Genomic DNA, 27,411 nt, shown 5'->3' on the forward strand with positions numbered 1-27,411 from the left:
GTATCTATCTGTATGATAATTGGAAGGAAATAAAGTAAATGATATGGACCAAAATAAGAAGGGTTACCCTTACAGAAAGCCTTGTTGGTGGTCCTGGATAGTTAATACCTGTAGTTTCTAAACAATCTGTGATAAGTCGCTGAAGTCAGCTCAGTTGAGTGAGACCCCCTACCAGAAGAAGTAGTGTGTTGAAAATGTAAGCTAGCATACTTACCTGGTACGGGAGGTTGCCGTTCTCAGCATCGGTTCTCCCAGGGTGAGGCCTTTCCATTGCACCTTGGTTTGGCTGACCTCTGCGATCTCCCCGAATGGGGGAGACTCGAGTACGTAATTTATATGTGTGGGGGAGTGTGCGTCCGCGCCACCCCCCGAAAATCAAACCAAATAATAGATATCTGTTGAATTTAATCTGGAGATGTTGGTATGTGTGTACTATGTGTGCGTATAAACCAACCCCTGGAAACCAAACGAAAGTGTTGGTCTGTGTTGAAACTATTCCGGAAAAGTTGTTATCTGAACTGGTGTTCTTAATACGGCCAGTGAAGTTGCACTGGTCAAGCTGTTAATGCTAACCTGAGTGTGTGTATCAATGTTTCATCATTTGGTTGTTTCTATATTTATGTTAAAACACTTTCAAAATAGCCCAAATTGGTTGTATGTGGAGTGGTATTTGTTATTTCAACTGCTATTATGTGCTCTTAATAGGAACCTACTTTAAAAAGTTAGACATTTGTGAAAATCTGATGGGTATGACCTCACATTGGTCTTATTACTATCATGTGAGAATTGGAAAACCGCGCTATATACGTTTTCCGTACGTATCATGTTAAATAATGTACTTCTACAGAGACGTATGGTGTACGTCTACATGATATAAATTTGGCCTCTCTCAGATAGGTTCAGCTTAAAAAGTATCTATCTGTATGATAATTCGAAGGAAATAAAGTAAATAATATGGACCAAAATAAGAAGGGTTACTGTTACAGAAAGCCTTGTTGGTGGTACTGGATAGTTAATACCTGTAGTTTCTAAACAATCTGTGATAAGTCGCTGAAGTCACCTCAGTTGAGTGAGACCCCCTACCAGAAGAAGTAGTGTGTTGAAAATGTAAGCTAGCATACTTACCTGGTACGGGAGGTTGCCGTTCTCAGCATCGGTTCTCCCAGGGTGAGGCCTTTCCATTGCACCTTGGTTTGGCTGACCTCTGCGATCTCCCCAAATGGGGGAGACTCGAGTACGTAATTTATATGTGTGGGGGAGTGTGCGTCCGCGCCACCCCCCGAAAATCAAACCAAATAATAGATATCTGTTGAATTTAATCTGGAGATGTTGGTATGGATGTACTATGTGTGCGTCCAAACCAACCCCTGGAAACCAAACGAAAGTGTTGGCCTGTGTTGAAACTATTCCGGAAAAGTTGTTATCTCAACTAGTGTTCTTGATACGGCCAGTGAAGTTGCACTGGTCAAGCTGTTAATGCTAACCTGAGTGTGTGTATCAATGTTTCATCATTTGGTTGTTTCTATATTTATGTTAAGACACTTTCAAAATAGCCCAAATTGGTTGTATGTGGAGTGGTATTTGTTATTTCAACTGCTATTATGTTCTCTTAATAGGAACCTACTTTAAAAAGGTAGACATTTGTGACAATCTGATGGGTATGACCTCACATTGGTCTTATTACTATCATGTGAGAATTGGAAAACCGCGCTATATACGTTTTCCGTACGTATCATGTTAAATAATGTACTTCTACAGAGACGTATATGGTGTACGTCTACATGATATAAATTTTGCCTCTCTCAGATAGGTTCAGCTTAAAAAGTATCTATCTGTATGATAATTCGAAGGAAATAAAGTAAATGATATGGACCAAAATAAGAAGGGTTACCCTTACAGAAAGCCTTGTTGGTGGTCCTGGATAGTTAATACCTGTAGTTTCTAAACAATCTGTGATAAGTCGCTGAAGTCACCTCAGTTGAGTGAGACCCCCTACCAGAAGAAGTAGTGTGTTGAAAATGTAAGCTAGCATACTTACCTGGTACGGGAGGTTGCCGTTCTCAGCATCGGTTCTCCCAGGGTGAGGCCTTTCCATTGCACCTTGGTTTGGCTGACCTCTGCGATCTCCCCAAATGGGGGAGACTCGAGTACGTAATTTATATGTGTGGGGGAGTGTGCGTCCGCGCCACCCCCCGAAAATCAAACCAAATAATAGATATCTGTTGAATTTAATCTGGAGATGTTGGTATGGATGTACTATGTGTGCGTCCAAACCAACCCCTGGAAACCAAACGAAAGTGTTGGCCTGTGTTGAAACTATTCCGGAAAAGTTGTTATCTCAACTAGTGTTCTTGATACGGCCAGTGAAGTTGCACTGGTCAAGCTGTTAATGCTAACCTGAGTGTGTGTATCAATGATTCATCATTTGGTTGTTTCTATATTTATGTTAAGACACTTTCAAAATAGCCCAAATTGGTTGTATGTGGAGTGGTATTTGTTATTTCAACTGCTATTATGTTCTCTTAATAGGAACCTACTTTAAAAAGGTAGACATTTGTGACAATCTGATGGGTATGACCTCACATTGGTCTTATTACTATCATGTGAGAATTCGACAACCGCGCTATATACGTTTTCCGTACGTATCATGTTAAATAATGTACTTCTACAGAGACGTATGGTGTACGTCTACATGATATAAATTTTGCCTCTCTCAGATAGGTTCAGCTTAAAAAGTATCTATCTGTATGATAATTCGAAGGAAATAAAGTAAATAATATGGACCAAAATAAGAAGGGTTACCCTTACAGAAAGCCTTGTTGGTGGTCCTGGATAGTTAATACCTGTAGTTTCTAAACAATCTGTGATAAGTCGCTGAAGTCACCTCAGTTGAGTGAGACCCCCTACCAGAAGAAGTAGTGTGTTGAAAATGTAAGCTAGCATACTTACCTGGTACGGGAGGTTGCCGTTCTCAGCATCGGTTCTCCCAGGGTGAGGCCTTTCCATTGCACCTTGGTTTGGCTGACCTCTGCGATCTCCCCAAATGGGGGAGATTCGAGTACGTAATTTATATGTGTGGGGGAGTGTGCGTCCGCGCCACCCCCCAAAAATTAAACCAAATAATAGATATCTTTGGAATTTAATCTGGAGATGTTGGTATGTATGTACTATGTGTGCGTCCAAACCAACCCCTGGAAACCAAACAAAAGTGTTGGTCTGTGTTGAAACTATTCCGGAAAAGTTGTTATCTGAACTGGTGTTCTTAATACGGCCAGTGAAGTTGCACTGGTCAAGCTGTTAATGCTAACCTGAGTGTGTGTATCAATGTTTCATCATTTGGTTGTTTCTATATTTATGTTAAGACACTTTCAAAATAGCCCAAATTGGTTGTATGTGGAGTGGTATTTGTTATTTCAACTGCTATTATGTTCTCTTAATAGGAACCTACTTTAAAAAGGTAGACATTTGTGAAAATCTGATGGGTATGACCTCACATTGGTCTTATTACTATCATGTGAGAATTGGAAAACCGCGCTATATACGTTTTCCGTACGTATCATGTTAAATAATGTACTTCTACAGAGACGTATGGTGTACGTCTACATGATATAAATTTGGCCCCTCTCAGATAGGTTCAGCTTTCAAAAGTATCTATCTGTATGATAATTCGAAGGAAATAGAGTAAATAATATGGACCAAAATAAGAAGGGTTACTGTTACAGAAAGCCTTGTTGGTGGTACTGGATAGTTAATACCTGTAGTTTCTAAACAATCTGTGATAAGTCGCTGAAGTCACCTCAGTTGAGTGAGACCCCCTACCAGAAGAAGTAGTGCGTTGAAAATGTAAGCTAGCATACTTACCTGGTACGGGAGGTTGCCGTTCTCAGCATCGGTTCTCCCAGGGTGAGGCCTTTCCATTGCACCTTGGTTTGGCTGACCTCTGCGATCTCCCCAAATGGGGGAGACTCGAGTACGTAATTTATATGTGTGGGGGAGTGTGCGTCCGCGCCACCCCCCGAAAATCAAACCAAATAATAGATATCTGTTGAATTTAATCTGGAGATGTTGGTATGGATGTACTATGTGTGCGTCCAAACCAACCCCTGGAAACCAAACGAAAGTGTTGGCCTGTGTTGAAACTATTCCGGAAAAGTTGTTATCTCAACTAGTGTTCTTGATACGGCCAGTGAAGTTGCACTGGTCAAGCTGTTAATGCTAACCTGAGTGTGTGTATCAATGTTTCATCATTTGGTTGTTTCTATATTTATGTTAAGACACTTTCAAAATAGCCCAAATTGGTTGTATGTGGAGTGGTATTTGTTATTTCAACTGCTATTATGTTCTCTTAATAGGAACCTACTTTAAAAAGGTAGACATTTGTGACAATCTGATGGGTATGACCTCACATTGGTCTTATTACTATCATGTGAGAATTCGAAAACCGCGCTATATACGTTTTCCGTACGTATCATGTTAAATAATGTACTTCTACAGAGACGTATGGTGTACGTCTACATGATATAAATTTTGCCTCTCTCAGATAGGTTCAGCTTAAAAAGTATCTATCTGTATGATAATTCGAAGGAAATAAAGTAAATAATATGGACCAAAATAAGAAGGGTTACCCTTACAGAAAGCCTTGTTGGTGGTCCTGGATAGTTAATACCTGTAGTTTCTAAACAATCTGTGATAAGTCGCTGAAGTCACCTCAGTTGAGTGAGACCCCCTACCAGAAGAAGTAGTGTGTTGAAAATGTAAGCTAGCATACTTACCTGGTACGGGAGGTTGCCGTTCTCAGCATCGGTTCTCCCAGGGTGAGGCCTTTCCATTGCACCTTGGTTTGGCTGACCTCTGCGATCTCCCCAAATGGGGGAGATTCGAGTACGTAATTTATATGTGTGGGGGAGTGTGCGTCCGCGCCACCCCCCAAAAATTAAACCAAATAGTAGATATCTTTGGAATTTAATCTGGAGATGTTGGTATGTATGTACTATGTGTGCGTCCAAACCAACCCCTGGAAACCAAACAAAAGTGTTGGTCTGTGTTGAAACTATTCCGGAAAAGTTGTTATCTGAACTGGTGTTCTTAATACGGCCAGTGAAGTTGCACTGGTCAAGCTGTTAATGCTAACCTGAGTGTGTGTATCAATGTTTCATCATTTGGTTGTTTCTATATTTATGTTAAGACACTTTCAAAATAGCCCAAATTGGTTGTATGTGGAGTGGTATTTGTTATTTCAACTGCTATTATGTTCTCTTAATAGGAACCTACTTTAAAAAGGTAGACATTTGTGAAAATCTGATGGGTATGACCTCACATTGGTCTTATTACTATCATGTGAGAATTGGAAAACCGCGCTATATACGTTTTCCGTACGTATCATGTTAAATAATGTACTTCTACAGAGACGTATGGTGTACGTCTACATGATATAAATTTGGCCTCTCTCAGATAGGTTCAGCTTTCAAAAGTATCTATCTGTATGATAATTCGAAGGAAATAAAGTAAATAATATGGACCAAAATAAGAAGGGTTACTATTACAGAAAGCCTTGTTGGTGGTACTGGATAGTTAATACCTGTAGTTTCTAAACAATCTGTGATAAGTCGCTGAAGTCACCTCAGTTGAGTGAGACCCCCTACCAGAAGAAGTAGTGCGTTGAAAATGTAAGCTAGCATACTTACCTGGTACGGGAGGTTGCCGTTCTCAGCATCGGTTCTCCCAGGGTGAGGCCTTTCCATTGCACCTTGGTTTGGCTGACCTCTGCGATCTCCCCAAATGGGGGAGATTCGAGTACGTAATTTATATGTGTGGGGGAGTGTGCGTCCGCGCCACCCCCCAAAAATTAAACCAATTAATAGATATCTTTGGAATTTAATCTGGAGATGTTGGTATGTATGTACTATGTGTGCGTCCAAACCAACCCCTGGAAACCTAACGAAAGTGTTGGCCTGTGTTGAAACTATTCTGGAAAAGTTGTTATCTCAACTAGTGTTCTTAATACGGCCAGTGAAGTTGCACTGGTCAAGCTGTCAATGCTAACCTGAGTGTGTGTATCAATGTTTCATCATTTGGTTGTTTCTATATTTATGTTAAGACACTTTCAAAATAGCCCAAATTGGTTGTATGTGGAGTGGTATTTGCTATTTCAACTGCTATTATGTACTCTTAATAGGAACCTACTTTAAAAAGTTAGACATTTGTGAAAATCTGATGGGTATGACCTCACATTGGTCTTATTACTATCATGTGAGAATTGGAAAACCGCGCTATATACGTTTTCCGTACGTATCATGTTAAATAATGTACTTCTACAGAGACGTATGGTGTACGTCTACATGATATAAATTTTGCCTCTCTCAGATAGGTTCAGCTTAAAAAGTATCTATCTGTATGATAATTCGAAGGAAATAAAGTAAATAATATGGACCAAAATAAGAAGGGTTACTGTTACAGAAAGCCTTGTTGGTGGTCCTGGATAGTTAATACCTGTAGTTTCTAAACAATCTGTGATAAGTCGCTGAAGTCACCTCAGTTGAGTGAGACCCCCTACCAGAAGAAGTAGTGTGTTGAAAATGTAAGCTAGCATACTTACCTGGTACGGGAGGTTGCCGTTCTCAGCATCGGTTCTCCCAGGGTGAGGCCTTTCCATTGCACCTTGGTTTGGCTGACCTCTGCGATCTCCCCAAATGGGGGAGACTCGAGTACGTAATTTATATGTGTGGGGGAGTGTGCGTCCGCGCCACCCCCCGAAAATCAAACCAAATAATAGATATCTGTTGAATTTAATCTGGAGATGTTGGTATGTATGTACTGTGTGTGCGTCCAAACCAACCCCTGGAAACCTAACGAAAGTGTTGGCCTGTGTTGAAACTATTCCGGAAAAGTTGTTATCTCAACTAGTGTTCTTAATACGGCCAGTGAAGTTGCACTGGTCAAGCTGTCAATGCTAACCTGAGTGTGTGTATCAATGTTTCATCATTTGGTTGTTTCTATATTTATGTTAAGACACTTTCAAAATAGCCCAAATTGGTTGTATGTGGAGTGGTATTTGTTATTTCAACTGCTATTATGTTCTCTTAATAGGAACCTACTTTAAAAAGGTAGACATTTGTGAAAATCTGATGGGTATGACCTCACATTGGTCTTATTACTATCATGTTATAATTGGAAAACCGCGCTATATACGTTTTCCGTACGTATCATGTTAAATAGTGTACTTCTACAGAGACGTATGGTGTACGTCTACATGATATAAATTTGGCCTCTCTCAGATAGGTTCAGCTTAAAAAGTATCTATCTGTATGATAATTCGAAGGAAATAAAGTAAATGATATGGACCAAAATAAGAAGGGTTACCCTTACAGAAAGCCTTGTTGGTGGTCCTGGATAGTTAATACCTGTAGTTTCTAAACAATCTGTGATAAGTCGCTGAAGTCAGCTCAGTTGAGTGAGACCCCCTACCAGAAGAAGTAGTGTGTTGAAAATGTAAGCTAGCATACTTACCTGGTACGGGAGGTTGCCGTTCTCAGCATCGGTTCTCCCAGGGTGAGGCCTTTCCATTGCACCTTGGTTTGGCTGACCTCTGCGATCTCCCCGAATGGGGGAGACTCGAGTACGTAATTTATATGTGTGGGGGAGTGTGCGTCCGCGCCACCCCCCGAAAATCAAACCAAATAATAGATATCTGTTGAATTTAATCTGGAGATGTTGGTATGTATGTACTATGTGTGCGTATAAACCAACCCCTGGAAACCAAACGAAAGTGTTGGTCTGTGTTGAAACTATTCCGGAAAAGTTGTTATCTGAACTGGTGTTCTTAATACGGCCAGTGAAGTTGCACTGGTCAAGCTGTTAATGCTAACCTGAGTGTGTGTATCAATGTTTCATCATTTGGTTGTTTCTATATTTATGTTAAAACACTTTCAAAATAGCCCAAATTGGTTGTATGTGGAGTGGTATTTGTTATTTCAACTGCTATTATGTGCTCTTAATAGGAACCTACTTTAAAAAGTTAGACATTTGTAAAAATCTGATGGGTATGACCTCACATTGGTCTTATTACTATCATGTGAGAATTCGAAAACCGCGCTATATACGTTTTCCGTACGTATCATGTTAAATAATGTACTTCTACAGAGACGTATGGTGTACGTCTACATGATATAAATTTTGCCTCTCTCAGATAGGTTCAGCTTAAAAAGTATCTATCTGTATGATAATTCGAAGGAAATAAAGTAAATAATATGGACCAAAATAAGAAGGGTTACTGTTACAGAAAGCCTTGTTGGTGGTCCTGGATAGTTAATACCTGTAGTTTCTAAACAATCTGTGATAAGTCGCTGAAGTCACCTCAGTTGAGTGAGACCCCCTACCAGAAGAAGTAGTGTGTTGAAAATGTAAGCTAGCATACTTACCTGGTACGGGAGGTTGCCGTTCTCAGCATCGGTTCTCCCAGGGTGAGGCCTTTCCATTGCACCTTGGTTTGGCTGACCTCTGCGATCTCCCCAAATGGGGGAGACTCGAGTACGTAATTTATATGTGTGGGGGAGTGTGCGTCCGCGCCACCCCCCGAAAATCAAACCAAATAATAGATATCTGTTGAATTTAATCTGGAGATGTTGGTATGTATGTACTGTGTGTGCGTCCAAACCAACCCCTGGAAACCTAACGAAAGTGTTGGCCTGTGTTGAAACTATTCCGGAAAAGTTGTTATCTCAACTAGTGTTCTTAATACGGCCAGTGAAGTTGCACTGGTCAAGCTGTCAATGCTAACCTGAGTGTGTGTATCAATGTTTCATCATTTGGTTGTTTCTATATTTATGTTAAGACACTTTCAAAATAGCCCAAATTGGTTGTATGTGGAGTGGTATTTGCTATTTCAACTGCTATTATGTACTCTTAAAAGTACCTACTTTGAAAAGTTAGACATTTGTGAAAATCTGATGGGTATGACCTCACATTGGTCTTATTACTATCATGTTAGAATTGGAAAACCGCGCTATATACGTTTTCCGTACGTATCATGTTAAATAGTGTACTTCTACAGAGACGTATGGTGTACGTCTACATGATATAAATTTGGCCTCTCTCAGATAGGTTCAGCTTAAAAAGTATCTATCTGTATGATAATTCGAAGGAAATAAAGTAAATGATATGGACCAAAATAAGAAGGGTTACCCTTACAGAAAGCCTTGTTGGTGGTCCTGGATAGTTAATACCTGTAGTTTCTAAACAATCTGTGATAAGTCGCTGAAGTCAGCTCAGTTGAGTGAGACCCCCTACCAGAAGAAGTAGTGTGTTGAAAATGTAAGCTAGCATACTTACCTGGTACGGGAGGTTGCCGTTCTCAGCATCGGTTCTCCCAGGGTGAGGCCTTTCCACTGCACCTTGGTTTGGCTGACCTCTGCGATCTCCCCGAATGGGGGAGACTCGAGTACGTAATTTATATGTGTGGGGGAGTGTGCGTCCGCGCCACCCCCCGAAAATCAAACCAAATAATAGATATCTGTTGAATTTAATCTGGAGATGTTGGTATGTATGTACTATGTGTGCGTATAAACCAACCCCTGGAAACCAAACGAAAGTGTTGGTCTGTGTTGAAACTATTCCGGAAAAGTTGTTATCTGAACTGGTGTTCTTAATACGGCCAGTGAAGTTGCACTGGTCAAGCTGTTAATGCTAACCTGAGTGTGTGTATCAATGTTTCATCATTTGGTTGTTTCTATATTTATGTTAAAACACTTTCAAAATAGCCCAAATTGGTTGTATGTGGAGTGGTATTTGTTATTTCAACTGCTATTATGTGCTCTTAATAGGAACCTACTTTAAAAAGTGAGACATTTGTGAAAATCTGATGGGTATGACCTCACATTGGTCTTATTACTATCATGTGAGAATTGGAAAACCGCGCTATATACGTTTTCCGTACGTATCATGTTAAATAATGTACTTCTACAGAGACGTATGGTGTACGTCTACATGATATAAATTTGGCCTCTCTCAGATAGGTTCAGCTTTCAAAAGTATCTATCTGTATGATAATTCGAAGGAAATAGAGTAAATAATATGGACCAAAATAAGAAGGGTTACTGTTACAGAAAGCCTTGTTGGTGGTACTGGATAGTTAATACCTGTAGTTTCTAAACAATCTGTGATAAGTCGCTGAAGTCACCTCAGTTGAGTGAGACCCCCTACCAGAAGAAGTAGTGCGTTGAAAATGTAAGCTAGCATACTTACCTGGTACGGGAGGTTGCCGTTCTCAGCATCGGTTCTCCCAGGGTGAGGCCTTTCCATTGCACCTTGGTTTGGCTGACCTCTGCGATCTCCCCAAATGGGGGAGATTCGAGTACGTAATTTATATGTGTGGGGGAGTGTGCGTCCGCGCCACCCCCCAAAAATTAAACCAAATAATAGATATCTTTGGAATTTAATCTGGAGATGTTGGTATGTATGTACTATGTGTGCGTCCAAACCAACCCCTGGAAACCTAACGAAAGTGTTGGCCTGTGTTGAAACTATTCTGGAAAAGTTGTTATCTCAACTAGTGTTCTTAATACGGCCAGTGAAGTTGCACTGGTCAAGCTGTCAATGCTAACCTGAGTGTGTGTATCAATGTTTCATCATTTGGTTGTTTCTATATTTATGTTAAGACACTTTCAAAATAGCCCAAATTGGTTGTATGTGGAGTGGTATTTGCTATTTCAACTGCTATTATGTACTCTTAATAGGAACCTACTTTAAAAAGTTAGACATTTGTGAAAATCTGATGGGTATGACCTCACATTGGTCTTATTACTATCATGTGAGAATTCGAAAACCGCGCTATATACGTTTTCCGTACGTATCATGTTAAATAATGTACTTCTACAGAGACGTATGGTGTACGTCTACATGATATAAATTTTGCCTCTCTCAGATAGGTTCAGCTTAAAAAGTATCTATCTGTATGATAATTCGAAGGAAATAAAGTAAATAATATGGACCAAAATAAGAAGGGTTACTGTTACAGAAAGCCTTGTTGGTGGTCCTGGATAGTTAATACCTGTAGTTTCTAAACAATCTGTGATAAGTCGCTGAAGTCACCTCAGTTGAGTGAGACCCCCTACCAGAAGAAGTAGTGTGTTGAAAATGTAAGCTAGCATACTTACCTGGTACGGGAGGTTGCCGTTCTCAGCATCGGTTCTCCCAGGGTGAGGCCTTTCCATTGCACCTTGGTTTGGCTGACCTCTGCGATCTCCCCAAATGGGGGAGACTCGAGTACGTAATTTATATGTGTGGGGGAGTGTGCGTCCGCGCCACCCCCCGAAAATCAAACCAAATAATAGATATCTGTTGAATTTAATCTGGAGATGTTGGTATGTATGTACTGTGTGTGCGTCCAAACCAACCCCTGGAAACCTAACGAAAGTGTTGGCCTGTGTTGAAACTATTCCGGAAAAGTTGTTATCTCAACTAGTGTTCTTAATACGGCCAGTGAAGTTGCACTGGTCAAGCTGTCAATGCTAACCTGAGTGTGTGTATCAATGTTTCATCATTTGGTTGTTTCTATATTTATGTTAAGACACTTTCAAAATAGCCCAAATTGGTTGTATGTGGAGTGGTATTTGCTATTTCAACTGCTATTATGTACTCTTAAAAGTACCTACTTTGAAAAGTTAGACATTTGTGAAAATCTGATGGGTATGACCTCACATTGGTCTTATTACTATCATGTTATAATTGGAAAACCGCGCTATATACGTTTTCCGTACGTATCATGTTAAATAGTGTACTTCTACAGAGACGTATGGTGTACGTCTACATGATATAAATTTGGCCTCTCTCAGATAGGTTCAGCTTAAAAAGTATCTATCTGTATGATAATTCGAAGGAAATAAAGTAAATGATATGGACCAAAATAAGAAGGGTTACCCTTACAGAAAGCCTTGTTGGTGGTCCTGGATAGTTAATACCTGTAGTTTCTAAACAATCTGTGATAAGTCGCTGAAGTCAGCTCAGTTGAGTGAGACCCCCTACCAGAAGAAGTAGTGTGTTGAAAATGTAAGCTAGCATACTTACCTGGTACGGGAGGTTGCCGTTCTCAGCATCGGTTCTCCCAGGGTGAGGCCTTTCCATTGCACCTTGGTTTGGCTGACCTCTGCGATCTCCCCGAATGGGGGAGACTCGAGTACGTAATTTATATGTGTGGGGGAGTGTGCGTCCGCGCCACCCCCCGAAAATCAAACCAAATAATAGATATCTGTTGAATTTAATCTGGAGATGTTGGTATGTATGTACTATGTGTGCGTATAAACCAACCCCTGGAAACCAAACGAAAGTGTTGGTCTGTGTTGAAACTATTCCGGAAAAGTTGTTATCTGAACTGGTGTTCTTAATACGGCCAGTGAAGTTGCACTGGTCAAGCTGTTAATGCTAACCTGAGTGTGTGTATCAATGTTTCATCATTTGGTTGTTTCTATATTTATGTTAAAACACTTTCAAAATAGCCCAAATTGGTTGTATGTGGAGTGGTATTTGTTATTTCAACTGCTATTATGTGCTCTTAATAGGAACCTACTTTAAAAAGTTAGACATTTGTGAAAATCTGATGGGTATGACCTCACATTGGTCTTATTACTATCATGTGAGAATTCGAAAACCGCGCTATATACGTTTTCCGTACGTATCATGTTAAATAATGTACTTCTACAGAGACGTATGGTGTACGTCTACATGATATAAATTTTGCCTCTCTCAGATAGGTTCAGCTTAAAAAGTATCTATCTGTATGATAATTCGAAGGAAATAAAGTAAATAATATGGACCAAAATAAGAAGGGTTACTGTTACAGAAAGCCTTGTTGGTGGTCCTGGATAGTTAATACCTGTAGTTTCTAAACAATCTGTGATAAGTCGCTGAAGTCACCTCAGTTGAGTGAGACCCCCTACCAGAAGAAGTAGTGTGTTGAAAATGTAAGCTAGCATACTTACCTGGTACGGGAGGTTGCCGTTCTCAGCATCGGTTCTCCCAGGGTGAGGCCTTTCCATTGCACCTTGGTTTGGCTGACCTCTGCGATCTCCCCAAATGGGGGAGACTCGAGTACGTAATTTATATGTGTGGGGGAGTGTGCGTCCGCGCCACCCCCCGAAAATCAAACCAAATAATAGATATCTGTTGAATTTAATCTGGAGATGTTGGTATGTATGTACTGTGTGTGCGTCCAAACCAACCCCTGGAAACCTAACGAAAGTGTTGGCCTGTGTTGAAACTATTCTGGAAAAGTTGTTATCTCAACTAGTGTTCTTAATACGGCCAGTGAAGTTGCACTGGTCAAGCTGTCAATGCTAACCTGAGTGTGTGTATCAATGTTTCATCATTTGGTTGTTTCTATATTTATGTTAAGACACTTTCAAAATAGCCCAAATTGGTTGTATGTGGAGTGGTATTTGCTATTTCAACTGCTATTATGTACTCTTAATAGGAACCTACTTTAAAAAGTTAGACATTTGTGAAAATCTGATGGGTATGACCTCACATTGGTCTTATTACTATCATGTGAGAATTCGAAAACCGCGCTATATACGTTTTCCGTACGTATCATGTTAAATAATGTACTTCTACAGAGACGTATGGTGTACGTCTACATGATATAAATTTTGCCTCTCTCAGATAGGTTCAGCTTAAAAAGTATCTATCTGTATGATAATTCGAAGGAAATAAAGTAAATAATATGGACCAAAATAAGAAGGGTTACTGTTACAGAAAGCCTTGTTGGTGGTCCTGGATAGTTAATACCTGTAGTTTCTAAACAATCTGTGATAAGTCGCTGAAGTCACCTCAGTTGAGTGAGACCCCCTACCAGAAGAAGTAGTGTGTTGAAAATGTAAGCTAGCATACTTACCTGGTACGGGAGGTTGCCGTTCTCAGCATCGGTTCTCCCAGGGTGAGGCCTTTCCATTGCACCTTGGTTTGGCTGACCTCTGCGATCTCCCCAAATGGGGGAGACTCGAGTACGTAATTTATATGTGTGGGGGAGTGTGCGTCCGCGCCACCCCCCGAAAATCAAACCAAATAATAGATATCTGTTGAATTTAATCTGGAGATGTTGGTATGTATGTACTGTGTGTGCGTCCAAACCAACCCCTGGAAACCTAACGAAAGTGTTGGCCTGTGTTGAAACTATTCCGGAAAAGTTGTTATCTCAACTAGTGTTCTTAATACGGCCAGTGAAGTTGCACTGGTCAAGCTGTCAATGCTAACCTGAGTGTGTGTATCAATGTTTCATCATTTGGTTGTTTCTATATTTATGTTAAGACACTTTCAAAATAGCCCAAATTGGTTGTATGTGGAGTGGTATTTGCTATTTCAACTGCTATTATGTACTCTTAAAAGTACCTACTTTGAAAAGTTAGACATTTGTGAAAATCTGATGGGTATGACCTCACATTGGTCTTATTACTATCATGTTAGAATTGGAAAACCGCGCTATATACGTTTTCCGTACGTATCATGTTAAATAGTGTACTTCTACAGAGACGTATGGTGTACGTCTACATGATATAAATTTGGCCTCTCTCAGATAGGTTCAGCTTAAAAAGTATCTATCTGTATGATAATTCGAAGGAAATAAAGTAAATGATATGGACCAAAATAAGAAGGGTTACCCTTACAGAAAGCCTTGTTGGTGGTCCTGGATAGTTAATACCTGTAGTTTCTAAACAATCTGTGATAAGTCGCTGAAGTCAGCTCAGTTGAGTGAGACCCCCTACCAGAAGAAGTAGTGTGTTGAAAATGTAAGCTAGCATACTTACCTGGTACGGGAGGTTGCCGTTCTCAGCATCGGTTCTCCCAGGGTGAGGCCTTTCCACTGCACCTTGGTTTGGCTGACCTCTGCGATCTCCCCGAATGGGGGAGACTCGAGTACGTAATTTATATGTGTGGGGGAGTGTGCGTCCGCGCCACCCCCCGAAAATCAAACCAAATAATAGATATCTGTTGAATTTAATCTGGAGATGTTGGTATGTATGTACTATGTGTGCGTATAAACCAACCCCTGGAAACCAAACGAAAGTGTTGGTCTGTGTTGAAACTATTCCGGAAAAGTTGTTATCTGAACTGGTGTTCTTAATACGGCCAGTGAAGTTGCACTGGTCAAGCTGTTAATGCTAACCTGAGTGTGTGTATCAATGTTTCATCATTTGGTTGTTTCTATATTTATGTTAAAACACTTTCAAAATAGCCCAAATTGGTTGTATGTGGAGTGGTATTTGTTATTTCAACTGCTATTATGTGCTCTTAATAGGAACCTACTTTAAAAAGTGAGACATTTGTGAAAATCTGATGGGTATGACCTCACATTGGTCTTATTACTATCATGTGAGAATTGGAAAACCGCGCTATATACGTTTTCCGTACGTATCATGTTAAATAATGTACTTCTACAGAGACGTATGGTGTACGTCTACATGATATAAATTTTGCCTCTCTCAGATAGGTTCAGCTTAAAAAGTATCTATCTGTATGATAATTCGAAGGAAATAAAGTAAATAATATGGACCAAAAAAAGAAGGGTTACTGTTACAGAAAGCCTTGTTGGTGGTCCTGGATAGTTAATACCTGTAGTTTCTAAACAATCTGTGATAAGTCGCTGAAGTCACCTCAGTTGAGTGAGACCCCCTACCAGAAGAAGTAGTGTGTTGAAAATGTAAGCTAGCATACTTACCTGGTACGGGAGGTTGCCGTTCTCAGCATCGGTTCTCCCAGGGTGAGGCCTTTCCATTGCACCTTGGTTTGGCTGACCTCTGCGATCTCCCCAAATGGGGGAGACTCGAGTACGTAATTTATATGTGTGGGGGAGTGTGCGTCCGCGCCACCCCCCGAAAATTAAACCAAATAATAGATATCTGTTGAATTTAATCTGGAGATGTTGGTATGTATGTACTATGTGTGCGTCCAAACCAACCCCTGGAAACCAAACGAAAGTGTTGGTCTGTGTTGAAACTATTCCGGAAAAGTTGTTATCTGAACTGGTGTTCTTAATACGGCCAGTGAAGTTGCACTGGTCAAGCTGTTAATGCTAACCTGAGTGTGTGTATCAATGTTTCATCATTTGGTTGTTTCTATATTTATGTTAAGACACTTTCAAAATAGCCCAAATTGGTTGTATGTGGAGTGGTATTTGTTATTTCAACTGCTATTATGTTCTCTTAATAGGAACCTACTTTAAAAAGGTAGACATTTGTGACAATCTGATGGGTATGACCTCACATTGGTCTTATTACTATCATGTGAGAATTGGAAAACCGCGCTATATACGTTTTCCGTACGTATCATGTTAAATAATGTACTTCTACAGAGACGTATATGGTGTACGTCTACATGATATAAATTTGGCCTCTCTCAGATAGGTTCAGCTTAAAAAGTATCTATCTGTATGATAATTCGAAGGAAATAAAGTAAATGATATGGACCAAAATAAGAAGGGTTACCCTTACAGAAAGCCTTGTTGGTGGTCCTGGATAGTTAATACATGTAGTTTCTAAACAATCTGTGATAAGTCGCTGAAGTCAGCTCAGTTGAGTGAGACCCCCTACCAGAAGAAGTAGTGTGTTGAAAATGTAAGCTAGCATACTTACCTGGTACGGGAGGTTGCCGTTCTCAGCATCGGTTCTCCCAGGGTGAGGCCTTTCCATTGCACCTTGGTTTGGCTGACCTCTGCGATCTCCCCGAATGGGGGAGACTCGAGTACGTAATTTATATGTGTGGGGGAGTGTGCGTCCGCGCCACCCCCCGAAAATCAAACCAAATAATAGATATCTGTTGAATTTAATCTGGAGATGTTGGTATGTATGTACTATGTGTGCGTATAAACCAACCCCTGGAAACCAAACGAAAGTGTTGGTCTGTGTTGAAACTATTCCGGAAAAGTTGTTATCTGAACTGGTGTTCTTAATACGGCCAGTGAAGTTGCACTGGTCAAGCTGTTAATGCTAACCTGAGTGTGTGTATCAATGTTTCATCATTTGGTTGTTTCTATATTTATGTTAAAACACTTTCAAAATAGCCCAAATTGGTTGTATGTGGAGTGGTATTTGTTATTTCAACTGCTATTATGTGCTCTTAATAGGAACCTACTTTAAAAAGTGAGACATTTGTGAAAATCTGATGGGTATGACCTCACATTGGTCTTATTACTATCATGTGAGAATTGGAAAACCGCGCTATATACGTTTTCCGTACGTATCATGTTAAATAATGTACTTCTACAGAGACGTATATGGTGTACGTCTACATGATATAAATTTGGCCTCTCTCAGATAGGTTCAGCTTAAAAAGTATCTATCTGTATGATAATTCGAAGGAAATAAAGTAAATGATATGGACCAAAATAAGAAGGGTTACCCTTACAGAAAGCCTTGTTGGTGGTCCTGGATAGTTAATACATGTAGTTTCTAAACAATCTGTGATAAGTCGCTGAAGTCACCTCAGTTGAGTGAGACCCCCTACCAGAAGAAGTAGTGTGTTGAAAATGTAAGCTAGCATACTTACCTGGTACGGGAGGTTGCCGTTCTCAGCATCGGTTCTCCCAGGGTGAGGCCTTTCCATTGCACCTTGGTTTGGCTGACCTCTGCGATCTCCCCAAATGGGGGAGACTCGAGTACGTAATTTATATGTGTGGGGGAGTGTGCGTCCGCGCCACCCCCCGAAAATCAAACCAAATAATAGATATCTGTTGAATTTAATCTGGAGATGTTGGTATGTATGTACTGTGTGTGCGTCCAAACCAACCCCTGGAAACCTAACGAAAGTGTTGGCCTGTGTTGAAACTATTCTGGAAAAGTTGTTATCTCAACTAGTGTTCTTAATACGGCCAGTGAAGTTGCACTGGTCAAGCTGTCAATGCTAACCTGAGTGTGTGTATCAATGTTTCATCATTTGGTTGTTTCTATATTTATGTTAAGACACTTTCAAAATAGCCCAAATTGGTTGTATGTGGAGTGGTATTTGCTATTTCAACTGCTATTATGTACTCTTAAAAGTACCTACTTTGAAAAGTTAGACATTTGTGAAAATCTGATGGGTATGACCTCACATTGGTCTTATTACTATCATGTTAGAATTGGAAAACCGCGCTATATACGTTTTCCGTACGTATCATGTTAAATAGTGTACTTCTACAGAGACGTATGGTGTACGTCTACATGATATAAATTTTGCCTCTCTCAGATAGGTTCAGCTTAAAAAGTATCTATCTATATGATAATTCGAAGGAAATAAAGTAAATGATATGGACCAAAATAAGAAGGGTTACCCTTACAGAAAGCCTTGTTGGTGGTCCTGGATAGTTAATACCTGTAGTTTCTAAACAATCTGTGATAAGTCGCTGAAGTCAGCTCAGTTGAGTGAGACCCCCTACCAGAAGAAGTAGTGTGTTGAAAATGTAAGCTAGCATACTTACCTGGTACGGGAGGTTGCCGTTCTCAGCATCGGTTCTCCCAGGGTGAGGCCTTTCCATTGCACCTTGGTTTGGCTGACCTCTGCGATCTCCCCGAATGGGGGAGACTCGAGTACGTAATTTATATGTGTGGGGGAGTGTGCGTCCGCGCCACCCCCCGAAAATCAAACCAAATAATAGATATCTGTTGAATTTAATCTGGAGATGTTGGTATGTATGTACTGTGTGTGCGTCCAAACCAACCCCTGGAAACCTAACGAAAGTGTTGGCCTGTGTTGAAACTATTCTGGAAAAGTTGTTATCTCAACTAGTGTTCTTAATACGGCCAGTGAAGTTGCACTGGTCAAGCTGTTAATGCTAACCTGAGTGTGTGTATCAATGTTTCATCATTTGGTTGTTTCTATATTTATGTTAAGACACTTTCAAAATAGCCCAAATTGGTTGTATGTGGAGTGGTATTTGCTATTTCAACTGCTATTATGTACTCTTAAAAGTACCTACTTTGAAAAGTTAGACATTTGTGAAAATCTGATGGGTATGACCTCACATTGGTCTTATTACTATCATGTTAGAATTGGAAAACCGCGCTATATACGTTTTCCGTACGTATCATGTTAAATAGTGTACTTCTACAGAGACGTATGGTGTACGTCTACATGATATAAATTTTGCCTCTCTCAGATAGGTTCAGCTTAAAAAGTATCTATCTGTATGATAATTCGAAGGAAATAAAGTAAATGATATGGACCAAAATAAGAAGGGTTACCCTTACAGAAAGCCTTGTTGGTGGTCCTGGATAGTTAATACCTGTAGTTTCTAAACAATCTGTGATAAGTCGCTGAAGTCACCTCAGTTGAGTGAGACCCCCTACCAGAAGAAGTAGTGTGTTGAAAATGTAAGCTAGCATACTTACCTGGTACGGGAGGTTGCCGTTCTCAGCATCGGTTCTCCCAGGGTGAGGCCTTTCCATTGCACCTTGGTTTGGCTGACCTCTGCGATCTCCCCGAATGGGGGAGACTCGAGTACGTAATTTATATGTGTGGGGGAGTGTGCGTCCGCGCCACCCCCCGAAAATCAAACCAAATAATAGATATCTGTTGAATTTAATCTGGAGATGTTGGTATGTATGTACTATGTGTGCGTATAAACCAACCCCTGGAAACCAAACGAAAGTGTTGGTCTGTGTTGAAACTATTCCGGAAAAGTTGTTATCTGAACTGGTGTTCTTAATACGGCCAGTGAAGTTGCACTGGTCAAGCTGTTAATGCTAACCTGAGTGTGTGTATCAATGTTTCATCATTTGGTTGTTTCTATATTTATGTTAAAACACTTTCAAAATAGCCCAAATTGGTTGTATGTGGAGTGGTATTTGTTATTTCAACTGCTATTATGTGCTCTTAATAGGAACCTACTTTAAAAAGTTAGACATTTGTGAAAATCTGATGGGTATGACCTCACATTGGTCTTATTACTATCATGTGAGAATTCGAAAACCGCGCTATATACGTTTTCCGTACGTATCATGTTAAATAATGTACTTCTACAGAGACGTATATGGTGTACGTCTACATGATATAAATTTTGCCTCTCTCAGATAGGTTCAGCTTAAAAAGTATCTATCTGTATGATAATTCGAAGGAAATAAAGTAAATGATATGGACCAAAATAAGAAGGGTTACCCTTACAGAAAGCCTTGTTGGTGGTCCTGGATAGTTAATACATGTAGTTTCTAAACAATCTGTGATAAGTCGCTGAAGTCACCTCATTTGAGTGAGACCCCCTACCAGAAGAAGTAGTGTGTTGAAAATGTAAGCTAGCATACTTACCTGGTACGGGAGGTTGCCGTTCTCAGCATCGGTTCTCCCAGGGTGAGGCCTTTCCATTGCACCTTGGTTTGGCTGACCTCTGCGATCTCCCCAAATGGGGGAGACTCGAGTACGTAATTTATATGTGTGGGGGAGTGTGCGTCCGCGCCACCCCCCGAAAATCAAACCAAATAATAGATATCTGTTGAATTTAATCTGGAGATGTTGGTATGTATGTACTGTGTGTGCGTCCAAACCAACCCCTGGAAACCTAACGAAAGTGTTGGCCTGTGTTGAAACTATTCTGGAAAAGTTGTTATCTCAACTAGTGTTCTTAATACGGCCAGTGAAGTTGCACTGGTCAAGCTGTCAATGCTAACCTGAGTGTGTGTATCAATGTTTCATCATTTGGTTGTTTCTATATTTATGTTAAGACACTTTCAAAATAGCCCAAATTGGTTGTATGTGGAGTGGTATTTGCTATTTCAACTGCTATTATGTACTCTTAAAAGTACCTACTTTGAAAAGTTAGACATTTGTGAAAATCTGATGGGTATGACCTCACATTGGTCTTATTACTATCATGTTAGAATTGGAAAACCGCGCTATATACGTTTTCCGTACGTATCATGTTAAATAGTGTACTTCTACAGAGACGTATGGTGTACGTCTACATGATATAAATTTGGCCTCTCTCAGATAGGTTCAGCTTAAAAAGTATCTATCTGTATGATAATTCGAAGGAAATAAAGTAAATGATATGGACCAAAATAAGAAGGGTTACCCTTACAGAAAGCCTTGTTGGTGGTCCTGGATAGTTAATACCTGTAGTTTCTAAACAATCTGTGATAAGTCGCTGAAGTCAGCTCAGTTGAGTGAGACCCCCTACCAGAAGAAGTAGTGTGTTGAAAATGTAAGCTAGCATACTTACCTGGTACGGGAGGTTGCCGTTCTCAGCATCGGTTCTCCCAGGGTGAGGCCTTTCCATTGCACCTTGGTTTGGCTGACCTCTGCGATCTCCCCGAATGGGGGAGACTCGAGTACGTAATTTATATGTGTGGGGGAGTGTGCGTCCGCGCCACCCCCCGAAAATCAAACCAAATAATAGATATCTGTTGAATTTAATCTGGAGATGTTGGTATGTATGTACTATGTGTGTGTATAAACCAACCCCTGGAAACCAAACGAAAGTGTTGGTCTGTGTTGAAACTATTCCAGAAAAGTTGTTATCTGAACTGGTGTTCTTAATACGGCCAGTGAAGTTGCACTGGTCAAGCTGTTAATGCTAACCTGAGTGTGTGTATCAATGTTTCATCATTTGGTTGTTTCTATATTTATGTTAAAACACTTTCAAAATAGCCCAAATTGGTTGTATGTGGAGTGGTATTTGTTATTTCAACTGCTATTATGTGCTCTTAATAGGAACCTACTTTAAAAAGTTAGACATTTGTGAAAATCTGATGGGTATGACCTCACATTGGTCTTATTACTATCATGTGAGAATTCGAAAACCGCGCTATATACGTTTTCCGTACGTATCATGTTAAATAATGTACTTCTACAGAGACGTATGGTGTACGTCTACATGATATAAATTTGGCCTCTCTCAGATAGGTTCAGCTTAAAAAGTATCTATCTGTATGATAATTCGAAGGAAATAAAGTAAATAATATGGACCAAAATAAGAAGGGTTACTGTTACAGAAAGCCTTGTTGGTGGTCCTGGATAGTTAATACCTGTAGTTTCTAAACAATCTGTGATAAGTCGCTGAAGTCACCTCAGTTGAGTGAGACCCCCTACCAGAAGAAGTAGTGTGTTGAAAATGTAAGCTAGCATACTTACCTGGTACGGGAGGTTGCCGTTCTCAGCATCGGTTCTCCCAGGGTGAGGCCTTTCCATTGCACCTTGGTTTGGCTGACCTCTGCGATCTCCCCAAATGGGGGAGACTCGAGTACGTAATTTATATGTTTGGGGGAGTGTGTGTCCGCGCCACCCCCCGAAAATCAAACCAAATAATAGATATCTGTTGAATTTAATCTGGAGATGTTGGTATGTATGTACTGTGTGTGCGTCCAAACCAACCCCTGGAAACCTAACGAAAGTGTTGGCCTGTGTTGAAACTATTCCGGAAAAGTTGTTATCTGAACTGGTGTTCTTAATACGGCCAGTGAAGTTGCACTGGTCAAGCTGTTAATGCTAACCTGAGTGTGTGTATCAATGTTTCATCATTTGGTTGTTTCTATATTTATGTTAAAACACTTTCAAAATAGCCCAAATTGGTTGTATGTGGAGTGGTATTTGTTATTTCAACTGCTATTATGTGCTCTTAATAGGAACCAACTTTAAAAAGTTAGACATTTGTGAAAATCTGATGGGTATGACCTCACATTGGTCTTATTACTATCATGTGAGAATTGGAAAACCGCGCTATATACGTTTTCCGTACGTATCATGTTAAATAATGTACTTCTACAGAGACGTATGGTGTACGTCTACATGATATAAATTTGGCCTCTCTCAGATAGGTTCAGCTTAAAAAGTATCTATCTGTATGATAATTCGAAGGAAATAAAGTAAATAATATGGACCAAAATAAGAAGGGTTACCCTTACAGAAAGCCTTGTTGGTGGTCCTGGATAGTTAATACCTGTAGTTTCTAAACAATCTGTGATAAGTCGCTGAAGTCACCTCAGTTGAGTGAGACCCCCTACCAGAAGAAGTAGTGTGTTGAAAATGTAAGCTAGCATACTTACCTGGTACGGGAGGTTGCCGTTGTCAGCATCGGTTCTCCCAGGGTGAGGCCTTTCCATTGCACCTTGGTTTGGCTGACCTCTGCGATCTCCCCAAATGGGGGAGACTCGAGTACGTAATTTATATGTGTGGGGGAGTGTGCGTCCGCACCATCCTCCGAAAATTAAACCAAATAATAGATATCTGTTGAATTTAATCTGGAGATGTTGGTATGTATGTACTATGTGTGCGTCCAAACCAACCCCTGGAAACCAAACGAAAGTGTTGGTCTGTGTTGAAACTATTCCGGAAAAGTTGTTATCTGAACTGGTGTTCTTAATACGGCCAGTGAAGTTGCACTGGTCAAGCTGTTAATGCTAACCTGAGTGTGTGTATCAATGTTTCATCATTTGGTTGTTTCTATATTTATGTTAAGACACTTTCAAAATAGCCCAAATTGGTTGTATGTGGAGTGGTATTTGTTATTTCAACTGCTATTATGTTCTCTTAATAGGAACCTACTTTAAAAAGGTAGACATTTGTGACAATCTGATGGGTATGACCTCACATTGGTCTTATTACTATCATGTGAGAATTCGAAAACCGCGCTATATACGTTTTCCGTGCGTATCATGTTAAATAATGTACTTCTACAGAGACGTATATGGTGTACGTCTACATGATATAAATTTTGCCTCTCTCAGATAGGTTCAGCTTAAAAAGTATCTATCTGTATGATAATTGGAAGGAAATAAAGTAAATAATATGGACCAAAATAAGAAGGGTTACCCTTACAGAAAGCCTTGTTGGTGGTCCTGGATAGTTAATACCTGTAGTTTCTAAACAATCTGTGATTAGTCGCTGAAGTCACCTCAGATGAGTGAGACCCCCAACCAGAAGAAGTAGTGTGTTGAAAATGTAAGCTAGCATACTTACCTGGTACGGGAGGTTGCCGTTCTCAGCATCGGTTCTCCCAGGGTGAGGCCTTTCCATTGCACCTTGGTTTGGCTGACCTCTGCGATCTCCCCAAATGGGGGAGACTCGAGTACGTAATTTATATGTGTGGGGGAGTGTGCGTCCGTGCCATGCCCCGAATATCAAACCAAATAATAGATATCTGTTGAATTTAATCTGGAGATGTTGGTATATATATGTACTGTGTGTGCGTCCAAACCAACCCCTGGAAACCAAACGAAAGTGTTGGCCTGTGTTGAAACTATTCCGGAAAAGTTGTTATATCAACTAGTGTTCTTAATACGGCCAGTGAAGTTGCACTGGTCAAGCTGTTAATGCTAACCTGAGTGTGTGTATCAATGTTTCATCATTTGGTTGTTTCTATATTTATGTTAAGACACTTTCAAAATAGCCCAAATTGGTTGTATGTGGAGTGGTATTTGTTATTTCAACTGCTATTATGTATTCTTAAAAGTACCTACTTTGAAAAGTTAGACATTTGTGACAATCTGATGGGTATGACCTCACATTGGTCTTATTACTATCATGTGAGAATTCAAAAACCGCGCTATATACGTTTTCCGAACGTATCATGTTAAATAATGTACTTCTACAGAGACGTATGGTGTACGTCTACATGATATAAATTTGGCCTCTCTCAGATAGGTTCAGCTTAAAAAGTATCTATCTGTATGATAATTCGAAGGAAATAAAGTAAATAATATGGACCAAAATAAGAAGGGTTACTGTTACAGAAAGCCTTGTTGGTGGTCCTGGATAGTTAATACCTGTAGTTTCTAAACAATCTGTGATAAGTCGCTGAAGTCACCTCAGTTGAGTGAGACCCCCTACCAGAAGAAGTAGTGTGTTGAAAATGTAAGCTAGCATACTTACCTGGTACGGGAGGTTGCCGTTCTCAGCATCGGTTCTCCCAGGGTGAGGCCTTTCCATTGCACCTTGGTTTGGCTGACCTCTGCGATCTCCCCAAATGGGGGAGACTCGAGTACGTAATTTATATGTGTGGGGGAGTGTGCGTCCGCGCCACCCCCCGAAAATCAAACCAAATAATAGATATCTGTTGAATTTAATCTGGAGATGTTGGTATATGTATGTACTGTGTGTGCGTCCAAACCAACCCCTGGAAACCAAACGAAAGTGTTGGCCTGTGTTGAAACTATTCCGGAAAAGTTGTTATCTGAACTAGTGTTCTTAATACGACCAGTGAAGTTGCACTGGTCAAGCTGTTAATGCTAACCTGAGTGTGTGTATCAATGTTTCATCATTTGGTTGTTTCTATATTTATGTTAAAACACTTTCAAAATAGCCCAAATTGGTTGTATGTGGAGTGGTATTTGTTATTTCAACTGCTATTATGTGCTCTTAAAAGTACCTACTTTGAAAAGTTAGACATTTGTGACAATCTGATGGGTATGACCTCACATTGGTCTTATTACTATCATGTGAGAATTGGAAAACCGCGCCATATATACGTTTTCCGTACGTATCATGTTAAATAATGTACTTCTACAGAGACGTATGGTGTGCGTCTACATGATATAAATTTGGCCATTCTCAGATAGGTTCAGCTTAAAAAGTATCTATCTGTATGATAATTCGAAGGAAATAACGTAAATAATATGGACCAAAATAAGAAGGGTTACTGTTACAGAAAGCCTTGTTGGTGGTACTGGATAGTTAATACCTGTAGTTTCTAAACAATCTGTGATAAGTCGCTGAAGTCATCTCAGTTGAGTGAGACCCCCTACCAGAAGAAGTAGTGTGTTGAAAATGTAAGCTAGCATACTTACCTGGTACGGGAGGTTGCCGTTCTCAGCATCGGTTCTCCCAGGGTGAGGCCTTTCCATTGCACCGTGGTTTGGCTGACCTCTGCGATCTCCCCAAATGGGGGAGATCGAGTACGTAATTTATATGTGTGGGGGAGTGTGCGTCCGCGCCACCCCCCGAAAATCAAACCCAATAATAGATATCTGTTGAATTTAATCTGGAGATGTTGATATGTATGTACTGTGTGTGCGTCCAAACCAACCCCTGGAAACCAAACGAAAGGGTTGGCCTGTGTTGAAACTATTCCGGAAAAGTTGTTATCTCAACTATTGTTCTTGATACGGCCAGTGAAGTTGCACTGGTCAAGCTGTTAATGCTAACCTGAGTGTGTGTATCAATGTTTCATCATTTGGTTGTTTCTATATTTATGTTAAGACACTTTCAAAATAGCCCAAATTGGTTGTATGTGGAGTGGTATTTGTTATTTCAACTGCTATTATGTACTTTTAAAAGTACCCTCAAAGCATATGCACAGAACTGCAAATGACCGAGACGAAAAAATAAAATCGTTATATCTGTCAGTTTCTTATAAGCGTGTTCGTTTTAAACGTAGTTTTCTCACGCAGTCCATACTAAATGGTCAAGTCCTCACGCACTCCACCCTAATGGTCAAGTCCTCACGCACTCAATACCTAATGGTCAAGTCTTCACGCACTCAACACTTAATGGTCAAGTCCTCACGCACTCCATACTAAATGGTCAAGTCCTCACGCACTCCACACTTAATGGTCAAGTCCTCGCGCACTCCACACTTAATGGTCAAGTCCTCACGCAGTCCACACTGAATGGTCAAGTCCTCACGCACTCCACACTTAATGGTCAAGTCCTCACGCACTCCACACTTAATGGTCAAGTCCTCACGCACTCCACACTTAATGGTCAAGTCCTCACGCACTCAAAACCTAATGGTCAAGTCCTCACGCACTCCATACTTAATGGTCAAGTCCTCACGCACTCTACACTTAATGGTCAAGTCCTCACGCACTCTACACTTAATGGTCAAGTCCTCACGCACTCCACACTTAATGGTCAAGTCCTCACGCACTCCACACTTAATGGTCAAGTCCTCACGCACTCCACACTTAATGGTCAAGTCCTCACGCACTCAAAACCTAATGGTCAAGTCCTCACGCACTCCATACTTAATGGTCAAGTCCTCACGCACTCTACACTTAATGGTCAAGTCCTCACGCACTCCACACTTAATGGTCAAGTCCTCACGCAGTCCACCCTAATGGTCAAGTCCTCACGCCTTCCATACTTAATGGTCAAGTCCTCACGCACTCCACACTTAATGGTCAAGTCCTCACGCACTCTATAACTTAATGGTGAAGTCCTCACGCACTCTATACTTAATGGTGAAGTCCTCACGCACTCTATACTTAATGGTGAAGTCCTCACGCTCCATACTTAATGGTCAAGTCCTCACGCACTCCATACTAAATGGTCAAGTCCTCACGCACTCCACACTTAATGGTCAAGTCCTCACGCACTCCATACCTAATGGTCAAGTCCTCACGCACTCAACACTTAATGGTCAAGTCCTCACGCAGTCCACCCTAATGGTCAAGTCCTCACGCACTCCACACTTAATGGTCAATGCCTCACGCACTCCACACTTACAGGTCAAGTCCTCACGCA

The 27,411-nt window shown here is 40.5% G+C and overlaps 29 non-coding genes across 29 annotated transcripts; all 29 read left to right on the forward strand.

The window, feature by feature from the left end:
- The first annotated feature begins 206 nt into the window (after positions 1 to 206).
- On the forward strand, positions 207 to 371 carry LOC139456617 (U1 spliceosomal RNA). Its single transcript, XR_011652564.1, has one exon. It is a non-coding gene; the product is annotated as a U1 spliceosomal RNA (small nuclear RNA).
- Positions 372 to 1,117: 746 nt separating this feature from the next.
- On the forward strand, positions 1,118 to 1,282 carry LOC139456595 (U1 spliceosomal RNA). Its single transcript, XR_011652544.1, has one exon. It is a non-coding gene; the product is annotated as a U1 spliceosomal RNA (small nuclear RNA).
- A 748-nt stretch (positions 1,283 to 2,030) lies between these two features.
- LOC139456596 (U1 spliceosomal RNA) lies at positions 2,031 to 2,195 on the forward strand. The gene has a single exon (XR_011652545.1). It is a non-coding gene; the product is annotated as a U1 spliceosomal RNA (small nuclear RNA).
- A 746-nt stretch (positions 2,196 to 2,941) lies between these two features.
- On the forward strand, positions 2,942 to 3,106 carry LOC139456609 (U1 spliceosomal RNA). The gene has a single exon (XR_011652557.1). It is a non-coding gene; the product is annotated as a U1 spliceosomal RNA (small nuclear RNA).
- A 747-nt stretch (positions 3,107 to 3,853) lies between these two features.
- Positions 3,854 to 4,018, forward strand: LOC139456597 (U1 spliceosomal RNA). The gene has a single exon (XR_011652546.1). It is a non-coding gene; the product is annotated as a U1 spliceosomal RNA (small nuclear RNA).
- A 746-nt stretch (positions 4,019 to 4,764) lies between these two features.
- On the forward strand, positions 4,765 to 4,929 carry LOC139456611 (U1 spliceosomal RNA). Its single transcript, XR_011652559.1, has one exon. It is a non-coding gene; the product is annotated as a U1 spliceosomal RNA (small nuclear RNA).
- Positions 4,930 to 5,676: 747 nt separating this feature from the next.
- LOC139456612 (U1 spliceosomal RNA) lies at positions 5,677 to 5,841 on the forward strand. Its single transcript, XR_011652560.1, has one exon. It is a non-coding gene; the product is annotated as a U1 spliceosomal RNA (small nuclear RNA).
- Positions 5,842 to 6,587: 746 nt separating this feature from the next.
- Positions 6,588 to 6,752, forward strand: LOC139456599 (U1 spliceosomal RNA). The gene has a single exon (XR_011652548.1). It is a non-coding gene; the product is annotated as a U1 spliceosomal RNA (small nuclear RNA).
- Positions 6,753 to 7,498: 746 nt separating this feature from the next.
- LOC139456618 (U1 spliceosomal RNA) lies at positions 7,499 to 7,663 on the forward strand. The gene has a single exon (XR_011652565.1). It is a non-coding gene; the product is annotated as a U1 spliceosomal RNA (small nuclear RNA).
- A 746-nt stretch (positions 7,664 to 8,409) lies between these two features.
- LOC139456601 (U1 spliceosomal RNA) lies at positions 8,410 to 8,574 on the forward strand. Its single transcript, XR_011652549.1, has one exon. It is a non-coding gene; the product is annotated as a U1 spliceosomal RNA (small nuclear RNA).
- A 745-nt stretch (positions 8,575 to 9,319) lies between these two features.
- On the forward strand, positions 9,320 to 9,484 carry LOC139456628 (U1 spliceosomal RNA). Its single transcript, XR_011652575.1, has one exon. It is a non-coding gene; the product is annotated as a U1 spliceosomal RNA (small nuclear RNA).
- A 747-nt stretch (positions 9,485 to 10,231) lies between these two features.
- On the forward strand, positions 10,232 to 10,396 carry LOC139456613 (U1 spliceosomal RNA). Its single transcript, XR_011652561.1, has one exon. It is a non-coding gene; the product is annotated as a U1 spliceosomal RNA (small nuclear RNA).
- A 746-nt stretch (positions 10,397 to 11,142) lies between these two features.
- LOC139456602 (U1 spliceosomal RNA) lies at positions 11,143 to 11,307 on the forward strand. The gene has a single exon (XR_011652550.1). It is a non-coding gene; the product is annotated as a U1 spliceosomal RNA (small nuclear RNA).
- Positions 11,308 to 12,052: 745 nt separating this feature from the next.
- On the forward strand, positions 12,053 to 12,217 carry LOC139456619 (U1 spliceosomal RNA). The gene has a single exon (XR_011652566.1). It is a non-coding gene; the product is annotated as a U1 spliceosomal RNA (small nuclear RNA).
- A 746-nt stretch (positions 12,218 to 12,963) lies between these two features.
- Positions 12,964 to 13,128, forward strand: LOC139456603 (U1 spliceosomal RNA). Its single transcript, XR_011652551.1, has one exon. It is a non-coding gene; the product is annotated as a U1 spliceosomal RNA (small nuclear RNA).
- A 746-nt stretch (positions 13,129 to 13,874) lies between these two features.
- On the forward strand, positions 13,875 to 14,039 carry LOC139456604 (U1 spliceosomal RNA). The gene has a single exon (XR_011652552.1). It is a non-coding gene; the product is annotated as a U1 spliceosomal RNA (small nuclear RNA).
- A 745-nt stretch (positions 14,040 to 14,784) lies between these two features.
- Positions 14,785 to 14,949, forward strand: LOC139456629 (U1 spliceosomal RNA). The gene has a single exon (XR_011652576.1). It is a non-coding gene; the product is annotated as a U1 spliceosomal RNA (small nuclear RNA).
- A 746-nt stretch (positions 14,950 to 15,695) lies between these two features.
- Positions 15,696 to 15,860, forward strand: LOC139456605 (U1 spliceosomal RNA). Its single transcript, XR_011652553.1, has one exon. It is a non-coding gene; the product is annotated as a U1 spliceosomal RNA (small nuclear RNA).
- Positions 15,861 to 16,608: 748 nt separating this feature from the next.
- Positions 16,609 to 16,773, forward strand: LOC139456620 (U1 spliceosomal RNA). Its single transcript, XR_011652567.1, has one exon. It is a non-coding gene; the product is annotated as a U1 spliceosomal RNA (small nuclear RNA).
- A 748-nt stretch (positions 16,774 to 17,521) lies between these two features.
- LOC139456606 (U1 spliceosomal RNA) lies at positions 17,522 to 17,686 on the forward strand. Its single transcript, XR_011652554.1, has one exon. It is a non-coding gene; the product is annotated as a U1 spliceosomal RNA (small nuclear RNA).
- A 745-nt stretch (positions 17,687 to 18,431) lies between these two features.
- Positions 18,432 to 18,596, forward strand: LOC139456621 (U1 spliceosomal RNA). Its single transcript, XR_011652568.1, has one exon. It is a non-coding gene; the product is annotated as a U1 spliceosomal RNA (small nuclear RNA).
- Positions 18,597 to 19,341: 745 nt separating this feature from the next.
- Positions 19,342 to 19,506, forward strand: LOC139456623 (U1 spliceosomal RNA). Its single transcript, XR_011652570.1, has one exon. It is a non-coding gene; the product is annotated as a U1 spliceosomal RNA (small nuclear RNA).
- A 748-nt stretch (positions 19,507 to 20,254) lies between these two features.
- Positions 20,255 to 20,419, forward strand: LOC139456607 (U1 spliceosomal RNA). The gene has a single exon (XR_011652555.1). It is a non-coding gene; the product is annotated as a U1 spliceosomal RNA (small nuclear RNA).
- Positions 20,420 to 21,164: 745 nt separating this feature from the next.
- On the forward strand, positions 21,165 to 21,329 carry LOC139456624 (U1 spliceosomal RNA). The gene has a single exon (XR_011652571.1). It is a non-coding gene; the product is annotated as a U1 spliceosomal RNA (small nuclear RNA).
- A 746-nt stretch (positions 21,330 to 22,075) lies between these two features.
- Positions 22,076 to 22,240, forward strand: LOC139456631 (U1 spliceosomal RNA). The gene has a single exon (XR_011652578.1). It is a non-coding gene; the product is annotated as a U1 spliceosomal RNA (small nuclear RNA).
- A 746-nt stretch (positions 22,241 to 22,986) lies between these two features.
- LOC139456636 (U1 spliceosomal RNA) lies at positions 22,987 to 23,151 on the forward strand. The gene has a single exon (XR_011652582.1). It is a non-coding gene; the product is annotated as a U1 spliceosomal RNA (small nuclear RNA).
- Positions 23,152 to 23,899: 748 nt separating this feature from the next.
- On the forward strand, positions 23,900 to 24,065 carry LOC139456637 (U1 spliceosomal RNA). The gene has a single exon (XR_011652583.1). It is a non-coding gene; the product is annotated as a U1 spliceosomal RNA (small nuclear RNA).
- Positions 24,066 to 24,811: 746 nt separating this feature from the next.
- Positions 24,812 to 24,976, forward strand: LOC139456608 (U1 spliceosomal RNA). The gene has a single exon (XR_011652556.1). It is a non-coding gene; the product is annotated as a U1 spliceosomal RNA (small nuclear RNA).
- Positions 24,977 to 25,725: 749 nt separating this feature from the next.
- LOC139456630 (U1 spliceosomal RNA) lies at positions 25,726 to 25,889 on the forward strand. The gene has a single exon (XR_011652577.1). It is a non-coding gene; the product is annotated as a U1 spliceosomal RNA (small nuclear RNA).
- The last annotated feature ends 1,522 nt before the right edge of the window (positions 25,890 to 27,411 follow it).

This window comes from Haliotis cracherodii, unplaced genomic scaffold, assembly GCF_022045235.1.
Source record: "Haliotis cracherodii isolate W230 unplaced genomic scaffold, xgHalCrac1.p SCAF_11, whole genome shotgun sequence".
NCBI classification, from domain to species: Eukaryota; Metazoa; Mollusca; class Gastropoda; order Lepetellida; family Haliotidae; genus Haliotis; species Haliotis cracherodii.